This window comes from Fundulus heteroclitus, unplaced genomic scaffold (genome assembly GCF_011125445.2).
Source record: "Fundulus heteroclitus isolate FHET01 unplaced genomic scaffold, MU-UCD_Fhet_4.1 scaffold_120, whole genome shotgun sequence".
NCBI lineage: Eukaryota > Metazoa > Chordata > Actinopteri > Cyprinodontiformes > Fundulidae > Fundulus > Fundulus heteroclitus.
Window position 1 is genome coordinate 463,795 of NW_023396532.1, and position 22,449 is coordinate 486,243.

Below are 22,449 nucleotides of genomic sequence, written 5' to 3' on the forward strand. Positions count from 1 at the left end.
GAACCAAAAGCAATTCCCTGTTACAGTAATTCTCTGATTCAACAACTTTGGAATTCTTACTCATTACTAAACTAACATGCAAAATATATATGTGGAAATAAAGAACAAAACAAAAATAAACAACGGATTAAAATGAGCGGTTAGCAGATCTTAACTTAACTCACAGTTCAGATACACGTCACCCTCCCAAGATGGCTGCTACGATGACGTATTAGGGGAGGTCCTAATGACGTAACCACGCTTACGCTGATGGAATAATGCCTCGCTTCGAGAGGGCGCAGCTAACTGGGAGTTTAAAGCAAAGCCCGCGACTTGAGCTCGGACAAAGAGATTAAATTGATAAGAAGAAGCGAAAAGAGAGAGGGGGGGAAAGCAGGGAAAAAGATGAAAAGAAATGAAGCAGTAACCCACGGCGGGGTTCTTGATGGATCACAAATCAACACAGCAAAAATCAATTGTAAAATGCATGCACATACAAAGAGAATGTTCAGCAAAATAATTCCAACTTCGTCGTGGAATAAAAGCATTAACCAACACCTACAAAGTTCTAACGCCTGCCCAGGCACTTCTAAACACCCTGTTGGTGAGACAGAAATAAAAGGGGAGACCCCGTTACTTTGAGGTGCCTCGGGGCTGGTCCGGAGCGCTCCGAGTAGTGTGGCTTTCTGGACGCGTCTTGACGAGCGCAGTTGTCCGCAGGCTGCAGCGGGACGGGGAAAAAGCTCCTTTGTTTCTTCCTCCGGGTTCACAGTCGCTTTGTTGGCCAGACAAAGCAGGGTCCTCTTCGATCACTGGGAGATACGGCGTCTCTCAGTCTTTTGATCAGAGGGAATTTAAAAGTACTTATTTTAGTCGACCTCCTGTTATGTAAAGCAGGGAATAACCGTTGCATCGAAAACTCTCGGTCCAGCGAGGAACTCGAACACGTGGCGTGGGATTAACCCAACGGAGACAGCTGTGTGTGTCTTCTCGGGTTGGCTAAAAGCCAGGGAAGAAGAAAGATTGTCGTGTGTGATCGGCTTTTATAGCCATCACCATAGCAACCTTATCTTGATCGGCGGCCATTTTGCCGTGTTGCGTGATGGGAGTTGGTGGCCATTTTGACCACATTGCATCATGGGTAACGCAGTCCGTTTCGTCCCGAATTGATGCAGTTTTTGTCACGTATGAACTGGCACAACACTGTAGGGATTAAGGGGAAAGCATTAGGCTGGTTTAAATCTTATCTGTCAGACAGATTCCAATTTGTTCATGTTAATAATAAATCTTCCTCAAACTCTAGGGTCACTTGTGGAGTACCACAGTGTTCAGTCCTTGGACCAATTCTATTTACTATATAAATGCTTCCGATTGGCAAAATTATCAGACAGCATGGGATTAATTTCCACTGTTATGCTGAAGATACTCAGCTATATTTATCCATAAATCCTGATGAATCCAATCAATTACTTCGACTGCAGTCATGTCTTGATGACATCAAAAGCTGGATGACTTTAAATTTCCTGCATCTAAATTCTGACAAGACCGAAGTTGTAATCTTTGGGCCAGAGTCCTCAAAAAATAAACTTCTTAACCAATCACTTAATCTGGGTGGCATTAACCTGGCCTCTGGTAATAAAGTAAAAAATCTTGGTGTTATTTTTGACCAAGACATGTCATTTAAATCCCATATTAAACAGGTTTCCAGAGTTTCCTTTTTTCACCTCCGGAATATCGCCAAAATTAGAAACATTCTGTCCAGGAGTGATGCTAAAAAACTGGTCCATGCATTTGTTACTTCAAGGCTGGACTATTGTAATTCTTTACTATCAGGAAGTCCACAAAATGCAGTTCAAAGCCTTCAGCTGATCCAAAATGCTGCAGCAAGAGTTCTGATGAAAATCAACAAGAGGGATCATATTTCTCCAATTTTAGCTTCCCTTCATTGGCTTCCTGTTAAATCAAGAATAGAATTTAAAATTATTCTTCTAACGTATAAAGCCCTTAATAATCAAACTCCATCATATATCAGAGCTCTGATTACCCCGTATGTTCCTAACAGAGCACTTCGCTCTCAGACTGCAGGTCTGCTGGTGGTTCCTAGAGTCTCTAAAAGTAGAATGGGAGGCAGATCCTTTAGCTATCAGGCTCCTCTCCTGTGGAACCAACTCCCAGTTTTGGTCCGTGAGGCAGACACCCTGTCTACTTTTAAGACTAGGCTTAAAACTTTTCTTTTTGACAAAAATTATAACTAGTGGCTCATGTTACTCTCAGCTACCTTTATAGTTTTACTGCTATAGGCTTAGGCTACTGGAGTATATCAGGATCTAATTTTCTCACTCTATTGAGTTCTACTGTTCTTTAATTATGCATTATGTGTTGTCATTTCTGCTTTAACTTTCTGTTCTCTCTCTTTTCTCTTCATAGTAGGTACACCTGGTCTGGCGTTCTGTTAACTGTGACATTATCCAGAGAAGACGGCTCACCTGCTACTACCATCTAATGTAGAACAGATTACTAGATCAATGTGTGCTTCTGTGCTTTTTGTTTCTCTTGTTGTGTCTCTGTTCTGTCTTCTGTAACCCCAGTCGGTCGAGGCAGATGACCGTTCATACTGAGGCCGGTTCTGCCGGAGGTTTTTCCTTCCCGTTAATGGGTGGTTTTTCTTCTCACTGTCGCTTCATGCTTGCTCAGTATGAGGGATTGCAGCAAAGCCATGTACAATGCAGATGACTCTTCCTGTGGCTCTACGCTTCCCCAGGAGTGAATGCTGCTTGTCGGGACTTTGATGCAATCAACTGGTTTCCTTATATAGGACATTTTTGACCAATCTGTATAATCTGACCCAATCTGTATAATATGATTGAACTTGACTTTGTAAAGTGCCTTGAGATGACATGTTTCATGATTTGGCGCTATATAAATAAAATTGAATTGAATTGAATTGAATTTTTAATGAAATCTGCAGTAATGAGAACTACAGGAAATGGTTTATACAGTGATGTCATTAACATTAAATGTGTGAATTACAATGGAAATCATTAATATCTAACAATATTATAAAATCAACAGTTAAAGGTGTGATGTCACTTCCTGTTTGCGGTAAGGCGTATTGTATCACTTCCTGTTTTCACTGCGTGAGCAACGGTTTGTTGCTCCAGATTCTCTCGCTTTTATCTTTAATCTCTTTGCTGTAACATCTGTTTCTAACACATAAGCACTTTTAAAACATTTTCTGTTGCTGCACATCACGCTTGGGAACTCCTCGTGTTTCACGGTTTGCTCTCTTGGCGTGGTAGAAGGGCGCTAGCCTAGCTTTAGCTCCACAATGGCTTCATCTCCTACTATTACTTCAGCTTCTCCGTCTCTGACTAAGTCTCCCCTTATCTCCTGCTCTCTGTGTCAGATGTTTAGCTATTCCTCTGCCTCCTTTAGTGATAATGGTACTTGTAATAAATGTAGTGTTTTTGTAGCTTTGGAGGCGAGGGTGTCAGAATTAGAGTCCCGGCTCCGTGCTATGGAAAGACCAGCTGATAGCCGCCCCTCTGCTAGCGCGGAGCCACATAGACCTAGCGTTAGTTCACTTAGTGGTCCTCCAGAAGCACCCGAGCAGCCGGGTAAGCAGGCCGGCTGGGTGACAGTTCGTAGGAAGCATAGCTCTAGATTTCAGCCCCCAGTTCACCACCAACCCATCTGCGTTTCTAACAAATTTTCCCCACTCAGCGACACACCCGCTGAGAAGCCGACCCTGATTATTGGGAGCTCAATAGTCAGAAACGTGGCACTAGAGACACCAGGGACCATAGTTAAATGCCTGCCAGGGGCCAGAACGGGCGACATAGAATCTTACCTAAAACTGCTGGCTAAGGATAAGCGTAAATACAGTAAGATTGTTATTCACGCTGGCGGTAATGACACACGGTCACGCCGATCGGAGGTCACCAAAGTTGGTGTTGCTTCGGTGTGTGAGTTTGCTAAAACAATGTCGGACTCCGTAATTTTCTCTGGTCCCCTGCCTGATCCGACCAGTGATGACATGTTTAGCCGCATGTCATCATTCAACCGCTGGTTCTCTAGGTGGTGTCCTGAAAACGACGTGGGCTACATTGATAACTGGAGAACTTTCTGGGGAAAACCTGGTCTGATCCGGAGAGACGGCATCCATCCTACTTTGGATGGTGCTGCTCTTCTTTTTAGAAATCTGGCCGGATTTATTAGTTCTCCTAAATGCTGACAACCCAAGGTCCAGACCAGGAAGCAGAGCCGTAGTTTAACACACCTCTCTGCAGCTTCTGTACTGTTACCCATCCATTATCCTATTCAGACGGTGTCTTTCCCACGGCCAAAACTTAACAGATCAAAAACTGATCTAAAAGGAACAAATCATAAAAATCTAATAAAAATCAATACAGCTCACCTTGAGTCAAAAAATAAAACAATTAAATGTGGTCTATTAAATATAAGGTCTCTCCCCCCAAAGACTTTGTTAGTTAATAAATTGATTTCTGATAATCAGATTGATTTATTTTGTCTCACAGAAACCTGGCTACAAGAGGACTACGTTAGTATAAATGAGTCAACTCCCTCCAATTACTCCAATTTCCACATTCCCAGATCTGTGGGAAGAGGAGGAGGAGTGGCAACCATCTTTCAGTCTGATTTATTAATTAGTCCCAGGCCAATTAATAACTACAGTTCTTTTGAACGTTTAACCCTCAGTTTCCCTCATCCAAACTGCAAAGCAATAAAACCTCTTCTGTTTGTTGTTTTGTATCGTCCACCAGGCCCTTACACTCAGTTTTTGGATGAGTTGTCAGATTTCTTATCTGATTTGGTGTTAAATACTGATAAGGTTATTATAGTGGGCGATTTTAACATCCATGTTGACACTGAATGTGATAACCTTAGTGTAGCCTTTAAAACTATCCTAGATTCAATTGGTTTTACTCAAAATGTGCATAAACCGACGCACTCTTGGCTCCATACTTTAGACCTTGTGCTGACATATGGCATTGATTGTGAAGAATTAACAGTATTTCCTCACAACCCTGTCCTATCTGATCATTTTTTAATAACATTTGAGTTTAATCTAACTGAGTTCTCCACCCCCAAAAGAGGGTTCCATTATAGTAGATCTTTATTGGATAATGCTGTATCAAAACTTAAAGAGTCTGTCCCCTTTTTAATATCCTCCATATTGCAGAAATGCCCTGTAGATGGCAGCAATGTTGTTTCTTCCCATTCACAAATAGATGTCTTTGTAAACGGTATGACTTCCTCATTGCGTTCTGCATTAGACAATGTAGCTCCCTTGAAAAAGAAGGTGATTATTCACAGGAAGCTTGCTCCTTGGTTTAATTCAGAGCTGCGTTCCTTGAAGCACAATGTTAGGAAATTGGAGAGAAAATGGCGCTCTACACACCAAGAGGAATCCTACTTAATCTGGAGGGACAGACTATTGTTGTATAACAAGACCCTCCGCAGAGTTAGAGCAGCATATTTTTCATCATTAATTGAAGAGAATAAAAATAATCCTAGATTTCTCTTTAGTACAGTTGCCAAACTTACCCAGAGCCACAGCTCTGTTGATCCATCCATTCCCTTAGCTCTTAGTAGTAATGATTTTATGGGATTCTTCATAAATAAAATTGATGCCATTAAAAATAAAATGATTGGCATCCTCCCAAACATGATTACCTCGTCCTCAGTAAATGAGGCAGCATTGGAGGAATCCTTAGAACCTGCGCAGTGTCTGAACTGTTTAAAAGCAGTAGAGCTTTCTGAGCTATCTAAAATTTTAGCTTCATCTAAACCTTCTACCTGTATGTTAGACCCAATCCCAACCAAGTTGTTTAAGGAGGAATTCCCTCTGATCAGTGGTCCTATTTTAGACATGATTAATCTATCCTTGGTAAATGGATATGTACCACAGGCTTTTAAAGTAGCTGTTATTAAACCTTTACTTAAGAAACCATCTCTTGATCAAGATGAGTTAGTAAATTACAGACCTATATCCAATCTTCTTTTCTTATCTAAAATTCTTGAGAAAGTAGTTGCTAATCAACTATGTGAACATTTACAAAGTAATGACCTACTTGAGGAGTTTCAGTCAGGCTTTAAAGCTCATCATAGCACTGAAACAGCTCTGGTGAAGGTCACCAATGATATTCTCATGGCCTCAGATAATGGACTTGTGTCTATACTTGTCCTGTTAGATCTCAGTGCTGCATTTGATACAGTTGATCACAATATTCTCCTACAAAGACTTGAGCATACTGTAGGGATGAAGGGAAAAGCATTAGGCTGGTTTAAATCTTATCTGTCGGACAGATTCCAGTTCGTCCATGTTAATAATAAATCTTCCTCAAACTCTAGGGTCACTTGTGGAGTACCACAGGGTTCAGTCCTTGGACCAATTCTATTTATTATATATATGCTTCCGATTGGCAAAATTATTAGACAGCATGGGGTTAATTTCCACTGTTATGCTGATGACATAACAATGGAATATATTTATCCATAAATCCTGATGAATCCAATCAGTTACTTCGACTGCAGTCATGTCTTGATGACATCAAAAGCTGGATGACTTTAAATTTCCTGCATCTAAATTCTGACAAGACCGAAGTTGTAATCTTTGGGTCAGAGTCCTCAAAAAATAAACTTCTTAACCAATCACTTAATCTGGGTGGCATTAACCTGGTCTCTGGTAATAAAGTAAAAAATCTTGGTGTTATTTTTGACCAAAACATGTCATTTAAATCCCATATTAAACAAGTTTCCAGAGTTTCCTTTTTTCACCTCCGGAATATCGCCAAAATTAGAAACATTCTGTCCAGGAGTGATGCTGAAAAACTGGTTCATGCATTTGTTACTTCAAGGCTGGACTATTGTAATTCTTTACTATCAGGAAGTCCACAAAATGCAGTTCGAAGTCTTCAGCTGATCCAAAATGCTGCGGCAAGAGTTCTGATGAAAATCAACAAGAGGGATCATATTTCTCCAATTTTAGCTTCCCTTCATTGGCTTCCTGTTAAATCAAGAATATAATTTAAAATTCTCCTTCTAACGTATAAAGCCCTTAATAATCAAGCTCCATCATATATCAGAGCTCTGATTATCCCGTATGTTCCTAACAGAGCACTTCGCTCTCAGACTGCAGGTCTGCTGGTGGTTCCTAGAGTCTCTAAAAGTAGAATGGGAGGCAGATCCTTTAGCTATCAGGCTCCTCTCCTGTGGAACCAACTCCCAGTTTTGGTCCGTGAGGCAGACACCCTATCTATTTTTAAGACTAATCTTAAAACTTTCCTTTTTGACAAAGCTTATAGTTAGAGTGGCTCATGTTACTCTGAGCTATCTCTATAGTTGTGCTGTGATAGGCCTAGGCTGCTGGAGGACATCAGGGTCTAATTTTCTCACTCTACTGATTTCTACTGTTCTTCAGTCTACTGTTCTCCAGTTTTGCATTGTATTACATTGAAATGACTGTCGTCTTTTCAGCTTTTAACTTTTTGCTCTCTCTTTTTCTTCATAGTAGGTACACCTGGTCTGGCGTTCTGTTAACTGTGACATCATCCAGAGAAGACGGCTCACCCGCTATTACCATCTAATGTAGAACAGATTACTGGATCAATGTGTGCTTCTGTGCTTTTTGTCTCTCTTGTTGTGTCTCTGCTCTGTCTTCTGTAACCCCCAGTCAGTCGAGGCAGATGACCGTTCATACTGAGCCCGGTTCTGCTGGAGGTTTTCCTTCCCGTTAATGGGGAGTTTTTTTTTCCGCTGTCGCTTGATGCTTGCTCAGTATGAGGGATTGCAGCAAAGCCATGTACAATGCAGACGACTCTCCCTGTGGCTCTACGGTTCCCCAGGAGTGAATGCTGCTTGTCGGGACTTTGATGCAATCAACTGGTTTCCTTATATAGGACATTTTTGACCAATCTGTATAATCTGACCCAATCTGTATAATATGATTGAACTTGATTTTGTAAAGTGCCTTGAGATGACATGTTTCATGATTTGGCGCTATATAAATAAAATTGAATTGAATTGAAAATTTAATTAAACCTAAAACTGTTTCTACAGCAGCTTATAAATCATGTAACATTTGATATAATATTAAATATTAAACAACAAACATCTGTATCCAGCTCAGAGTCACTGAGGCATCAAGTTTGATGAATTAATTTTAATTTTCACATCCGTATAATAAATATCTGAATTCATCACTAAAACTCAATCTTATCTATTTATTGAGAGACAAGCGACAGTCTGTGATCGTGACTAAATGAGGATTTTAAACAGCTTTGATCATCTGAGTTTCTAGACGAGGACTGATCCTGTTTAACTGCTGCAGTTTTTACACTTTTGTTAACTTTCCTGAAATGTTTTGTCTACAGACACAAAAATATTAAAAACAACTTATTGTTGATGTTTCGTCTCTGCTGACTGACCTCATGTTCATGAACATTAGAACTAAAACAAAGTAATTTTAAAAACTCAGGGAGGATTTCTATTCATAAGTCTGATTTAAACTCAGTTCAGTTTAGAGAACAACTCCAAGAGCAAAGCTCAGGCATCATTCCCAGCCTCTACATGACAACCAAGAGGAGGTCTGAATGTTTGCTCACTGCTTCAAGATTTTATTATTTTTCATCTTTCCTGGCTGGTTATTTCAGGCATGAAGAAGCTGTTTGCCTCCATTTGCTCCACAGAAGGAAACCTCTAGATTCAATCTTAGTTTTATAATTGATTTAATTAAATCAGGACTTTCTCTGGTATCTAAACAGACACATTAATGAACTAGGAACCAGTGTTTAAATTACCTTTAACCTTTTGCATTATTCTTGGTCACTCCATCTAAATTATGGAACGATCTTCTCTCCATATCAGAGGAGCTCAGACCTGGAAAATTTACAATCTCTGCTAAAGACCCACTTCTTTACTGTTGTCTTTATTTTATCCTGTTTACAACATTGTGGAAAAGCAGAAACTTCCTTTATAAATGTGATAAATAGATAAATGTGACTTAATAAAACCATAAAGCCATCTATAACACATTAGTTTTGTATTTTAAATCAAAGATAAAAACAGAGAATCCAGCTCTAATCAGTTTTTCAAACCAGTAAAATCTGTTTGTTTGTCTTTAAATCTGTTATTCAGGCAGAAAAACCTGAAGGAACAAAATAGCAGTTTCTGTTTGGACTGGCTTTAAGACTGCAGTAGTTTACCATCAGTAATCTGACAAACTGACCTGTTAATGGATACAAACTTACAAAATGAATCTATTCCTCGGTGGCAGGAAATCACAGCAGCTAACAACAAGCCAATGATGCTCCTGGAGGTTTTCGCAGAAGTTCTGAGGTTCCTGAAGGACGATGCTCTGAAAACCATCAAACGCCATCCAGCAGGAGGAGAGATCTCAACCTCTGACTTCACCTGGGTGCTGACTGTTCCTGACAGCTTGGAGGATCTTACTAAGCGGATCATGACAAAAGCTGCTGTTCAGGTAACATCATGATTTTAACAGTCCAGCAGCTCTGAAATGTTCAGAAGAATCAGACTTTTTATTTCTCCTCCAGGCAGGTCTTGTAGGAGAAGACACTAAAGACAAACTGGTGTTTGCTCTGGAATCAGCAGCAGCTTTGGCCTGGTGTTTGAAGCCTCCACCTGATGGCTTCATCACACAGAACCACAGCAGAACCTCCCAGGATCAACCTCCAGAACCAGCAGGCGCTGGTACCAGCTGTAACGGTACTGTCTGGATCTATAAAGTCTGTCATACAAACATTCACCATAAAACAAGCTTTGGTCTGAATTATTAATGATCTGTTTGATCCTGTTGATGTTGATAACTTCTGTTAATATTTAAGTTTTTGTTACATTTTTGTTCTAAAATGTTTCAGAACATCAATCAATTTATAATCAAAGCTAAAATGAGTAGATAAAAATCATACTTTAATTTATTACTAAAATAATATAATGATATCCAAACCAGTCTAACTATGTATAAAAAGTTAATTTCCTCCTAAATCTAATAATAAGCTTGATTATAAAAACCTTTTTTAGTTTCAGGAATAAATCTTTTAAATCTCTGAGGAGGAATTTTGTTCCACTTTTGTTTGCAGAATATTTTTAATTCAGCTTCATTGGAGGATTTTCCAGCAGGAGTCGATGTCTGAGGTTATTTCACAGCATCTTAAACTGATTTCAGTCCAGACTTTGACTAGGCCACTCTTTTATTAAACATCAGAGTCAGACTTGCTGCTTTGCTTCAGTTTCTCTTGAACCATCAAAGACTTTCCCAGAAATCTTGGGGATCAATCAGACTTTTTGTGGGACGGGTCTTTGTGTTCTTTTGGACCAGCAGTGGTTCTGGCCTTAAACTCTCCTATGGAGGCCATTTTAGCTCAGTCATTAGTATTTATCTTTAATTAAAGTTGTTTATATGTGTTTAACGTCTTCAGTTCATATATATTGATGTTCTGGTTCTGGCCACGGGGCGTTTGGGGTATAAATTCGTAGGCTTAGGGAGGACCAGGATGCTGGTGGTGGTTATGTGGTTTTCTACCAGTCAGTCAGTCAGTCAGGCGTCTGTCCAGCAGTCCTGCAGGAGTCCTAGCAGGAGAGGCAGCAGGAGGCCTGGGACATGGACCTTGATGTTTGCCTGCAAACTGGGAATAAAACCGACACACAGAGCTGCTTTTGGATCTGGACTTCTGTACTGAGTCAACCAGAACCCCCATAATGCATCAGGAGATTATCTGAGTTACATCTGCCTTCAGGTTGGAGGCCGATCAGCTGGAAAGTTTGCCTCGCCCTCATTGTATCTCTCAGACGTAACGATTTCTCAGGCAAAGCAGGGAGAGACGAGGAGAACTGAGAACTGGACCGAGGCTTTATTAGGAACCACAGACTACTAAATAACTTGCTATCTCCATGTTCAGAGCAGCCATTGCTCTGCTGTAGTTTACTCCCAGGCTCCCCCTGGTGGTGATAATGAACATAACCACGTTGCATTCACAGCATCATGTTTTAGTAGATATAACAGAGATCTGAACACTACAGTTTCCTCCCTGTAGACTGAACATTAACTCTGATTTAATATGAGTTCTTGAAGCTGTTCTCCATTTCTTTAAGTCCAAACGTTGAGCAGCTCTAATATTTATCTTCAGATGCTCCACGCCTCTTGAACTCTGAACAGTTCCTGCATCAGTCCTGACTTTGCTGCCTTTCCTCAACAGCAACACTTTCTGTGTCCGTTACATCACTGAGTGGATCAGATGAGCAATCCCAGTTTAATGCAGCATTTGATGCAACATCTTCTGGAATCCCACACTTCCTTTCTGCCTCCAACGTTTCATTCACACGTCTCTTAACACATGTTCCATTTACCATCAGCATGTGAGTTACAGGAGCCAAAACATCAGGAACTGCTGCATCAAGCATTTCTCTCACTGCTGTAGTTTCTCAGCAGGACTGACTGACCCACAGAGAAGCTCCTGAGTTTCCTTTTGTCCTTTGAGCTCTTTGGATGCTGTGCTGGTTGGGAAACCTGAGAGAGTTCTGGTTTAAGCAGAGAAAACCTGGTCATGGTGCCGTCACCACAGACAGGTGTGGAATGAACTTTCTATAGAAACTCAGCAGTGAGAGAAAGGATTTCAGTTCTGTGATAGTTGTAGGTCCAGCTGCTTCAGCTATGACTTAATTTCTCTTTCATTGGGTGAATTCCCTCTGCATCAGTAACATGTCCAGCTATGAGACACTAGGCTGGAAGAACGCACATTTTCCTGCTTTAACCCTCAGGTTGAGCTTCTTTAACCTCTAACGCCTCTTCCAGGTTTCTCATGTGGCTTTTGGCGTCACGTCCTGTGATCAGTTTATCATCCAGATAACAGAGAACACCATCTAAACCCTGAAGAACCTGGTCCATCAACTCCTGAAACATGGCAGCAGCTCTTGTGACTCCATCAGGAAGTCAGTTTACTGAACAACCTTCTGTGTGTTAATATCCATGTAGTGTTCAGCTCTACCTGCTGATCTGCCTGTCATAGATCCAACTTTGTGAAGTTCTCACCTCCAGCTGGTTGTAAATAGATCCTGTGGTTCTGGAATATGATCCTGATCCACTTCCAGCAGAGGGTTGATTGACTCTTTATAATCCTCACAGATCCTGACTGATCCACTTCAGGAATGTTCAGTGTGGGCGTCGCCCGTTCACTGTGATCAACAGGAGTTATAACTCCATCTGCTTCCATCTGGCTTAACTGAGTTTCAGCAGCTTCCTGAAGGGCATAAGGGACAGAACCGGGTTTATAAACTAGGTAATGGTCCCTGGTATCACTTGTAGTTCTGCTTTAAAACCAGTGACCTTGCCTAGAGCTCACATACCTCTGAGTATCTGTTCCATAACTCCTCTAAACTCTCAGTAGTTCCTCCGTTTACAGGAGACCAATCCAGCTTCAGCTGTTTTATCCAGTCCCTTCCAGGAAGGCTGGACCATTTCCTTCTACTAGCAGCAGGTTCAGTGTGAGATTAGTGCCTCTGCAGCTCAGTCACAGTAACTTTACCTTTCAGCCTCAGTGACTGTTGGCTCTAAGGTTTTAGTTCACAGTTTCAGCTTTTTAAATTTACTCTTGGACGGTCTCTCAGATTCCACAGAGACAGCAGCTCCTGCTTCCATCTTCAGCTGCTTCCCATTAACCCTTACATTCACATAACAAGGTTTATCAGTTTCTGCTCCACATTCAGGACAAATGTTTGCTTTTCCAGTTTTTACAGTGAACAGTTCAACACTAAAGTTAATGTTTGGTTCTGATTCACAAAGTCTGGAACAGAGTTTTTCTTTGCAGAACTTCCCTTCTTTCATCTTGACACGTAGAGCTGTCAGCTTCTCTGGAGGACGGTGGATGTCCTGAACATGTTCATGTGTCCTTGTGTCCATCCCCTGTGATCCATCGTTGTCCTCTTTCTGGACTGGAACCACTTCTGATGAGGCCTCTAGATGTCTGGTCCAGTCTGCTGGCTTGTCTTGTTGCCTCTCTGGTCGGGAACAACAAGCTTTTGCAACGTGTCCTTTCTTCTGACACCCTCAGGGAAGCATTCTGCTTCCCTGAATCAACATTTATCTGCTGTGTCACTTTTCAGTAAATCTGTAACAAACTTCCTGGTTGCTTCTCTCTTTGTAGTCTCTGATCTGGAAATGGAAGGTGCTCTGACAGATCTGTGACCAATGCTCTGCATTTTGCTTTGTTCCTTCATGGACCAATCCCTGATCATAGCTGACCTGGCAACCCAGATTGATAATGTGTAGCTCTCCATGTTCTGCACATTAATCTGGACCTGCTGGTTCTGATCCATCCGATCCATTCAGGGAAAGGAGGAACATTCAGCAGAAGGTCCTGAGCTGATTGGTCAAAGCGACACCTAGTGCCCGCCTACCAAAGTTTTTTTTAGCCATGATTAGCACCAAAACTCAATTAATGTGCCGACATGTTTGTCCTGAAGCTAAATAAAATGTTAATGTTCCTTAAACCACCTTTGATCAACAGCTGTCCAGCTAAAACAAAAGCCAGCAACTCAAAGCCTGACATCCCACAAAGTGTCTGAGCCCAAATAAATGTTCAGTAAAGTCCAAACTCAGTACGCAGCTGCAGCCAAAAGTATAAATGATCATAAACCAGCTTTATTGACATTAAGCAGAAGCTAAATGACATCACTGCCATGTTGGTTCAGCAACATCAGAGCTCTGTGTTTCCTCCAGAAAACATCCTGTTGTTGATGGAGACCCTCTTCACTACAACTCATTAATCAGAGCCTCTGAGAACCTGGAAGATAAAACATCAACTGGACTGTTTGCACTTCCTAGAAGAATCCACCAGGGGGCAGCATAGAGACCTTGTAGCTGCCAGCATTCACCATCAGAGCTGAGTTTTCTCAGAGCTAAAAGTTTTCTGTCTGAACATTTTGGAAACTAATACAGAATTACACATGAATATATGGATAAAATTAACAACTGGACAGTTATTAAAAATAAGGAAAAATCACTACAAACATTTACCCTTTTTTTAAAGTGATGCTTAAATCTGACAGAACATAATGACACAGAGGAAAGAACTGGATTTACCATCAAATATGAGGAACTTCATCCTAAAGCTGCCAAATAAAATGAGAAATGGAGAAATGTGGTCTGAGACTTGCAGGAGAAAAGAGGTCAGAGAGTTATTCACTGATCTTGTTGCTTTCATTGATAAACAAGTTAAAGTTGCATCTGATCCATTTATTATTATCCTGGACCAACAACAGACCAACTCTAAAAACACTAACAGCAGCTTTACAAAGCAGAAGAAAACAGGAAGCAGTTTTATTACAAATGTTAGTGCAGTGAAGAATGAATGAAAACCTGGAAATAAGAGAAAGTTCTACAAAACCCACAGATGCTTCTACTGACTCCTAAGTAATATTAAAGTAATATTTTAAGTTAAATGAGAATCCACATAGAGATAAAGTGAACTTTATTAAGGTAAATTAATGTATTTTGGTTGTTTAAAACTGGGACACATGAGCAGAGACTGCAGAGTTCTTCAGGATGGTTCTGGACGTCACTGAGGACATCTCAGTGTCCACATTGACCAGGAAGCTGCAGGATGGTCCTCCAAACGTCCACAGCATCCTCTGAGTACTACCTCCACAATGACTCCAAGCTGTAGCCATATCAGGATGATGATGATGATGATGATGAAGATCACTCAGTCCTTTCTATCATTGCTGTCCAGGTCAGGAGTCCAGAAACTAAGACAACTGTACAGATTTCTGCACACCGGGCAGCAGAAACACATTTTACACAGAAAGTTTGACCAGAAAACTGCTGTTGAAAGACAAAATAACAAGGATTCAGTTGTGAACAACGGGACATAAAGACATTATGAGAACAAACATCATCTCTGGTCTACAAGTAGCAGCACTTGATAAAAATGGTTTCATTGAACCTCCAGACGTTACGACACAATAAATAATTCCTGTTTCAAGGTGGAACGCTCCACAACTGGAGGATGGAGACAAGTGGCCGTACCTGCAGCTCCACAACATGGATGCTGATGGAGGTTTGCTGATTGGCAGAGAAGCTCCTAAAGTAAAGGAGCCGTGGAGCTGATGAAGAGTCAGGACGAAGGCCCAGATGCAGTCTGGACCAGAGCTGGACGGCTCATCAATGGTCCACTTCAGAGTGAGAGGAACCAGACAGGCTGCCCTGCTGCCACTGCTACCAGGATTTCTGCTGAACATCTGGAAACAACGTTGACTGAACAATACCATCATGACTTCAATGAAAAAACATCACAAGAGCAGATTGAAACGTCCAGAGAAGAAATCAAGTTTCTGAATATTATGAACAATCCAGAACAATGAACTGATGGACATTATTGGACTGACTTCCCCTTTAAAGCTGAAAACTGCATCTAACCAGTGAACATCTGGACGGCAGATCAACGTCTTCAAGGCTGGAAGAGAAAGTTTGATAAGAAGAGCTTCAAGAAGGATTACATCTCATTAATGGAGGACCTGATCTGTGATGGATCTGCTGAAACTGTTCCTGATGATTACTGAATGGACGGTGGAGGAAAAGTCTGGTATCTACCCCACCATGGTGTTTATCACCAGAAAAGACAAACTGGTTGTTTCTGATTGAGCTGCAACATTTAAAGGGATTTCTCTGAACCACCAGCTGTTAAAGGACCGGACCATCTCAGCTGTGGGACTTCTTCTAGCTTTAGACAAGAGTCACATTAGAGTATTTTATACTCTGTAAATAATATAACATTTAGTTTGTACTATATTTGTAAATGTTTCTTCTATTTTTCATGATTATTTAAACATTTTTCTGTTATTTTTCCTCAATAAAACTGTTACTAGTTTTATTTCCTTTAACCATCGCTGCTGCTGTATCTCTGCAGCTCTACAGAGAGATTTCTATCTATTATCTATACTCACTTATCCATGCAGGGCAGTAGGGTCACATTCTTCTACATTTCAGCAAATATTTCATTTTTACTTCTTCATTAACTCCAATCTCTCCCTGAGTCTCATAATTCAATTCAATTCAATTTTATTTATATAGCGCCAATTCATGAAACATGTCATCTCAAGGCACTTTGCAAAGTTAAATTCAATCATATTATACAGATTGGTCAAAAATAACCTCAGAGAAATTAAATGTTTCTGGTTAAATTACATTTCTTAATTGGAGCCTCATCTCAGGCCTCAGGGCTTTATTATCAGACGTAGCATCACCTCCTCTAACACTGAATCATGACACCTTCAGCATCTTTTCCTCCAATATCTGTCAAAGACGCGTCACTCAGACAGAAAAACTCTCCCTGTCATTTTTTAATGCATTAGTTCACCTTCTAAGGTTGGTCTGATGGAGCTGCTTTGACTCAGAGTCACTGATCTGGAAACTTCTCCAGAGTTTTCCAGCATCACAGACTCTGGTGACAGAGATGGTGAGAAATAAACCGACCTAAAAACCTCCAGCTGAGCCTGAAGCTGAAAACACTGAACATGTTTCATCCTGCAGCTCAGTGAGGTTTCTGTGTTTGAACAGATCCAGCAGGAAGTCCAGAACCAGGAGAAACCAGAGTTCTGCTGGAGACCCAGAACCAAGATCAGGTGGCAGAACCAGGAGAAACCAGAGTTCTGCTGGAGACCCAGAACCAAGATCAGGTGGCAGTTCACTTTAAGAAGGAACCAGAAGGAACCAAAGTTCTGCTGGAGACCAGAAACCCAGACAGAAAACGGTACCTTGTTGTCGACTGTGCAGGTAAATGTTAAACACGGTTATTTAAATGTTTATTGACAGACGAGCTTTAAAATCTTTGTTCACACTAAGAATCCAGATAAATGAGGATTGATGTAAACTTTTAGATTAATGTTTGCTGGATGTGAGTTTGAATGTGAAATAAGTTGTTTTCTGAGATTTCTCATTTATTCTGTTTTATTCTCTTCCTGTTTGTCAAAAGATCGACATGTTACCTTCACTGTTCATGAAGTCCTGGAAGGAGGAGCCTTGAAGATGCTGGACAATGACTTTACACGGTATCTGGCAGAGGAAAAATTAAAGGAGTTCCTTGGAGAAATTTTCTCTGATGGAGTCTGGAAAGTATATGAACAAAAGTTCCCCAGAGAGGTTCGGAAAATGATGTTTGAATTTGCTCGTCTCAAACATTTAGATGAAGATGTTCAGATCAGCTGCCCAGATACACTGAGAGAACGAGCTCAGAGAGAGAAAGACATTGAAACGTTCTTTGCTTCAGTGGAAGGAGCTTCCTGGGAGGATGGAGTCATCAAAATCTCCAGAGACAAACTGAGGTCTTTCTTTGATGACAGTCTGCAGGGAATCACTGAGAGTCTCAGAGATGTATTAAATGAAATCACCAACATTGGGTTTATTGTGTTAGTGGGGGGCCTTGCTGAGAGCCAGATGCTCCGTCAGTTCATCACTGATCAGTTTGGACATCAGTATAAAGTCCTGTGTCCTCTTAGACCCCAGGAAGCGGTCCTGAAAGGAGCCGTAGAGTTGGGGAGAAACCCAGAGTTAGTCCAGTTAGATTGAATTGTTTTTACTGAGAATCATTTTCTGTTTATGTTGCTGTGATTTATTTCCATGAACAATTTTTAGTAAAGTAAATGTTGTTAAAAAGTGTCAACATGTAGTTTTAATCCCTGATTTTTGGTTCTACAGAAGGAAATATTTAGCTTTATGGAGGACATCGCTGATGGAAGAATGATGTACTGTGGTCTATAATTCAGAGCTGATTCTGTGGTAAATCAGTGGATTCTAGTATAAATACCTGATGATGAGAATAAATAACTTTATTAACAGAGATGCTGGTCCAGGAATTAAAAATATAAACCCAGTTCCAGTGAAGTTGGACGTTGTTTAAAATGTAAATAGAAATAAAATATGATTTGCAAATCCTGTGCAGCTTTTGTAGAATATGCTACAAAAAAAAGATATTTAATAAAATATTGTTTTTTTTAGCTAATATTTTTCCTCTGAGCCCTGCAACACGTTCCTAAAAGCTGAACAGGTTCTGTTTACCACGGTGTTGCTTCACTTTTCCTTTTAACAGCCAATAAGCTTCTGGGAGCTGAGGACACTGATTGTTGAAGCTTTTAGGAGGAAATCTTTCCCATTCCTGCTTGATGGACAACTTCAGTGTCTCAACAGTCGGGGGTCTCTGTTGTTGTATTTTGTGCTTCATGATGAGCCACACATTGTCAACAGGAGACGGGTCTGGACTGCAGAACCGTCTAGAACCTGGACTCTTTCTCTACGAAGCCACGCTGTTGTAACAGGAGCAGAGTGTGGATCAACGTTGTCTGGCTGAAATAAGCAGGACGTCCCTGAAGAAGACGTTGCTTGGATGGCAGCAGATGTTGCTCCAGAACCTGGATGTAGCGTTCAGCAGTAATGGAGCCTTCACAGATGTGCCAGAGCAGCAATTAAACAGTCGTGCATAAAGCTGCACGGTGGATGCATTGGTGCTGTTGGAAGACCGTGAAGATGGGAGAATTAGAGGAAACGAGGTTTGAGGGATCAGATATTTCCTGGATGATGATGATGATGGCTAAGATGCTGCATCCAGTCAGTCTGGATTTTATCCATTTTATCAAATTCTACAGATGTTCAGTCCTGCTGAATCCAGTCCAGATCTACCAGAATCTGTTCCTGTTTGATGAGCTGATAAAAGATTTTAAATGGTCATAATTTGGTAGATTGTAAATTTATATAAAAAAACAAAAAATCAGATTATACAGATTGGTCAAAAATGTCCTATATAAGGGAACCAGTTGATTGCATCAAAGTCCCGACAAGCAGCATTCACTCCTGGAGAAGCGTAGAGCCACATGGAGAGTCGTCTGCATTGTACATGGCTTTGCAGCAAACCCTCATACTGAGCAAGCATGAAGCGACAGTGGAAAGAAAAACTCCCCATTATCGGGAAGGAAAACCTCAAGCAGAACCGGGCTCAGTATGAACGGTCATCTGCCTCGACCGACTGGGGTTACAGAAGACAGAGCAGAGACACAAGACAGACAAAAAAGCACAGAAGCACACATTGATCTAGTAATCTGTTCTACATTAGATGGTAGTAGCGGGTGAGCCGTCTTCTCTGGATAATGTCACAGTTAACAGAACGCCAGACCTACATTTTCATGCATTTGCATAATTTACAGACTTTTTGAAGGAATTTTAATTCTAAACTTAAGCTTAAATCACTTTAAACCAGGGAGTTGCCTTTATTCTTGTGAATAGGAATTAGATTCCTGTAAATTTATATAACGTTTTTGTCATGGTTTTCAGGTGACGAGTCCACATGCAGATACGAACGGGAGGCAATGCACAGTTTTTAAGATGTTTATTTTGGAAACAGGCAGATCTACGGACGGAACTACAGGCGACTCGGCTGGGTCAGAACGTCACGGCTGGAGAGTCTGCAAGAGAGAGGGAGTGAGTAACTCTGAAAGGAGAACCCGGAGAATTGCTAGAAGTGCCGCTGCTTACCATTAGGCTGGGCGGACCTAACCGGGGAGAAGTAGCGTCGGAAGAACTCTATGACTTTACTGCTGGAGATAGGCGGCTAGTGGCTGAGGACGGCAGATGTAACTGGCGAGGGATCCTGAGCGAGCCTCATCGGCAACGGTTGACAGATGGATTGACCAGAGTGAACACAGAACCAGCAGAAACCGGGAGAGGGGATCTCAGGCCTCGCTGGGTAACATCCAGGAAGTATGAGGGGAGCGCCAGAGCAAAATCTGAGCAGACAGGTTCTGCTGGTCTGTTTCGTCGGACGAGACGTCAAGACAGGTGAGTGCATCCAAGCACCAAAATCTGAGGCAAAAACAGAGAGATCCAAAAATTTGTCAAAATCGAAGAGCAAAAAACTCACAAGCTGGTTTCCGAGAGTTGGGACAGAGGCCACGTCGTACCACGACTGGTTAAGGCTCTGGCGTCTTCCTTCTTCTTCTTCTTCTTCTTCTTTCCTTTTGTTGGCGGATTGCAAACAACTTATAGGTGCATACCGCCACCTACTGTACATGAGTGTGTAACTCTGTGGCTCAACCTACTATATTCTATTTTTTAATTTTGTGTTATGTAAAAATAAAAACAATGCTTTATTAATTACCATATTTTCCTCTATATCTCCATCTCGCCCTAATATTCCTTTAATACTCCATTCTCTCCCATTTTCCATAATTACTTTCCTCATCCTCTCTCTTTCCGTTGCATATTTAATGCATTTCATCAGAACATGATCCACATTTTCTTTTGCTCCACAACCCTCACATATATCATCATTTCTCTTCCCTAATATATATAAAAACTCATTCAGATATGTGTGTCCAGTTCTTAATCTAGTAAAAATGATCTCTTCCCTTCTGCTTCTTTCTCCATAATTTTTAATTATTACAGATTTTTGAATCCTATATAATCTTCTTCCTTTCTCATCTTCATCCCATATTTTTTGCCACATTTCTGTTTCTTTCTTTTTAATTATTGATTTCCCTTCCCCTTTCCCAAATGTAATCTTAACTACATTCTGCTTTACTAAAGCCTTTTTAGCTAGCTTGTCTGCTTTTTCATTTCCTATCACCCCTTCATGTGCCGGTACCCAACAGAACTTAACATCTATTCCATATCTAAATAACCTAAATAAACTCTGATAAATTTCTAAAACAAGGTCTTTCCTATTATTTCCTCCTGAGTGAATACTTTCTATTGCAGCTTTTGAATCTGTACAAATTACCACTCTGTCCGGTCTAACCTCCTCCACCCACTGTAAACTAAAAATAATTGCAACCATTTCTGCTGTATATATCGATAACAGGTCTGTTAATCTTTCACATTTACATATATTAAACTCTGGAATGTATATCCCTATTCCCACATTTCCCTTTGAATTTTTTGAACCATCTGTGTATATTTTTAAATAACTATAATACCATTGTCTTATATATATGCTAGTTTTAACCCCGACTTCATTATGTTTCCATTCTCTTTTCATTTCATGTATTTTAAGGTCAACTTTGGTTTCTGGAAACAACCATGGTGGCACAGCACTAATTGGATTATTTTTTGCAAATGTCTTATTATCTAACTCATATATTTTTGCCCATTTATTCACATTCCAGCCAAAACCCTTTCTTGTAAATTTGGAATATTCCCAACAGTTCTTTATAATGCTTGTTGCTAAATTTTCTTGACTACTACTTTTAACTCTGATCCAGTATGAAAGTGATATTTTGACCCGTCTCATTTCCAAAGGAGTTTCTCCAGCCTCTACCAAAAGAGCATTAATAGGGGTAGTCTTAGTTCCTCCAGTAACTATTCGTAATGCCCTATATTGTAATTTGTCTACTATTTGTAATGATGATTTAGCTGCTGCTCCATATACCATACATCCATAATCTATTGCTGATCTCATAAGTGCCCTGTAAATATTCAATAGTGACTGCTTATCAGCCCCCCAATCATTCCCAGCCACGGCTTTCATGAGATTTATTACTTTCTTACATTTTGTTTCTAAATGTTTAATATGTATTTTCCAAGTATATGAACTATCTAACCATAATCCTAAATATTTGAATTCTGCTACTCTTTTTATAGGTTGATCATATAATTTTATTTCTCCTATATCAATATTTCTTTTATTACTGAAAATCATATAACAAGATTTACTCACTGACAATTTAAATCCCCATTCATATGACCATTTTTCTATTTTATTTACAACTCTCTTTATATTTTTTACTATGTGCGAAACATTCCTTCCCCTCATCCATATGGCTCCATCATCTGCATATAGTGCTGATTTAATGCACTGGCGTCTTCCATCTGTCAGCGCTCTGCTTAAGACGCCAGAGGAAGCCGCCTGCAACAAGCTGCAGGTGTGGACCACGCCTCCTCAGCCAACTAGACACACCTGAGGAGTAGAGTTAGAGCAGCAAGACACAGAGAACCCTGACAGTTTTGAAAAAGAAAAGTTTCAATATCTGGCCTTAATGTATTGGATCAGGTCACCAGTCGAAAAGCCAAACATTTAAAAATGTGTATCAATGTGCATCTGTGAAGTATTGTGTATCCAGAATAAAATATATGTATCAGGTTATTACAACAACACATTTGGAATAGATTTTATTTCTATGCCAGTAAGCAGGTTTGGCTTAAATCGATAGATAGATAGATAGATTTTTATTACAGACTCAGAGTCCAGATTACATACAAAGAGAATACAAAGACAATATAAGAATAAAAAGTACAAAAAATAAACTATACAAACACATGACTTCTAGCCTTACAAGAGGCAATCATACCAATGTCTCCAGAGTACAGAAGAGTACTTTATTGCACTATATTTAACATTTGCCAACAGTAGTATGATTTTATTATTAGACTCATTCAAGCGACAAATA

At 40.4% G+C, this 22,449-nt stretch overlaps 1 long non-coding RNA gene across 1 annotated transcript; it reads left to right on the top strand.

Annotated features, from left to right (window-relative positions):
- Window positions 1–9,470: 9,470 nt before the first annotated feature.
- LOC110368055 lies at window positions 9,471–17,075 on the top strand. Its single transcript, XR_004928278.1, has 4 exons — window positions 9,471–9,484; window positions 9,558–9,729; window positions 16,577–16,792; window positions 16,992–17,075. It is a non-coding gene; the product is annotated as an uncharacterized LOC110368055 (long non-coding RNA).
- Window positions 17,076–22,449: the final 5,374 nt, after the last annotated feature.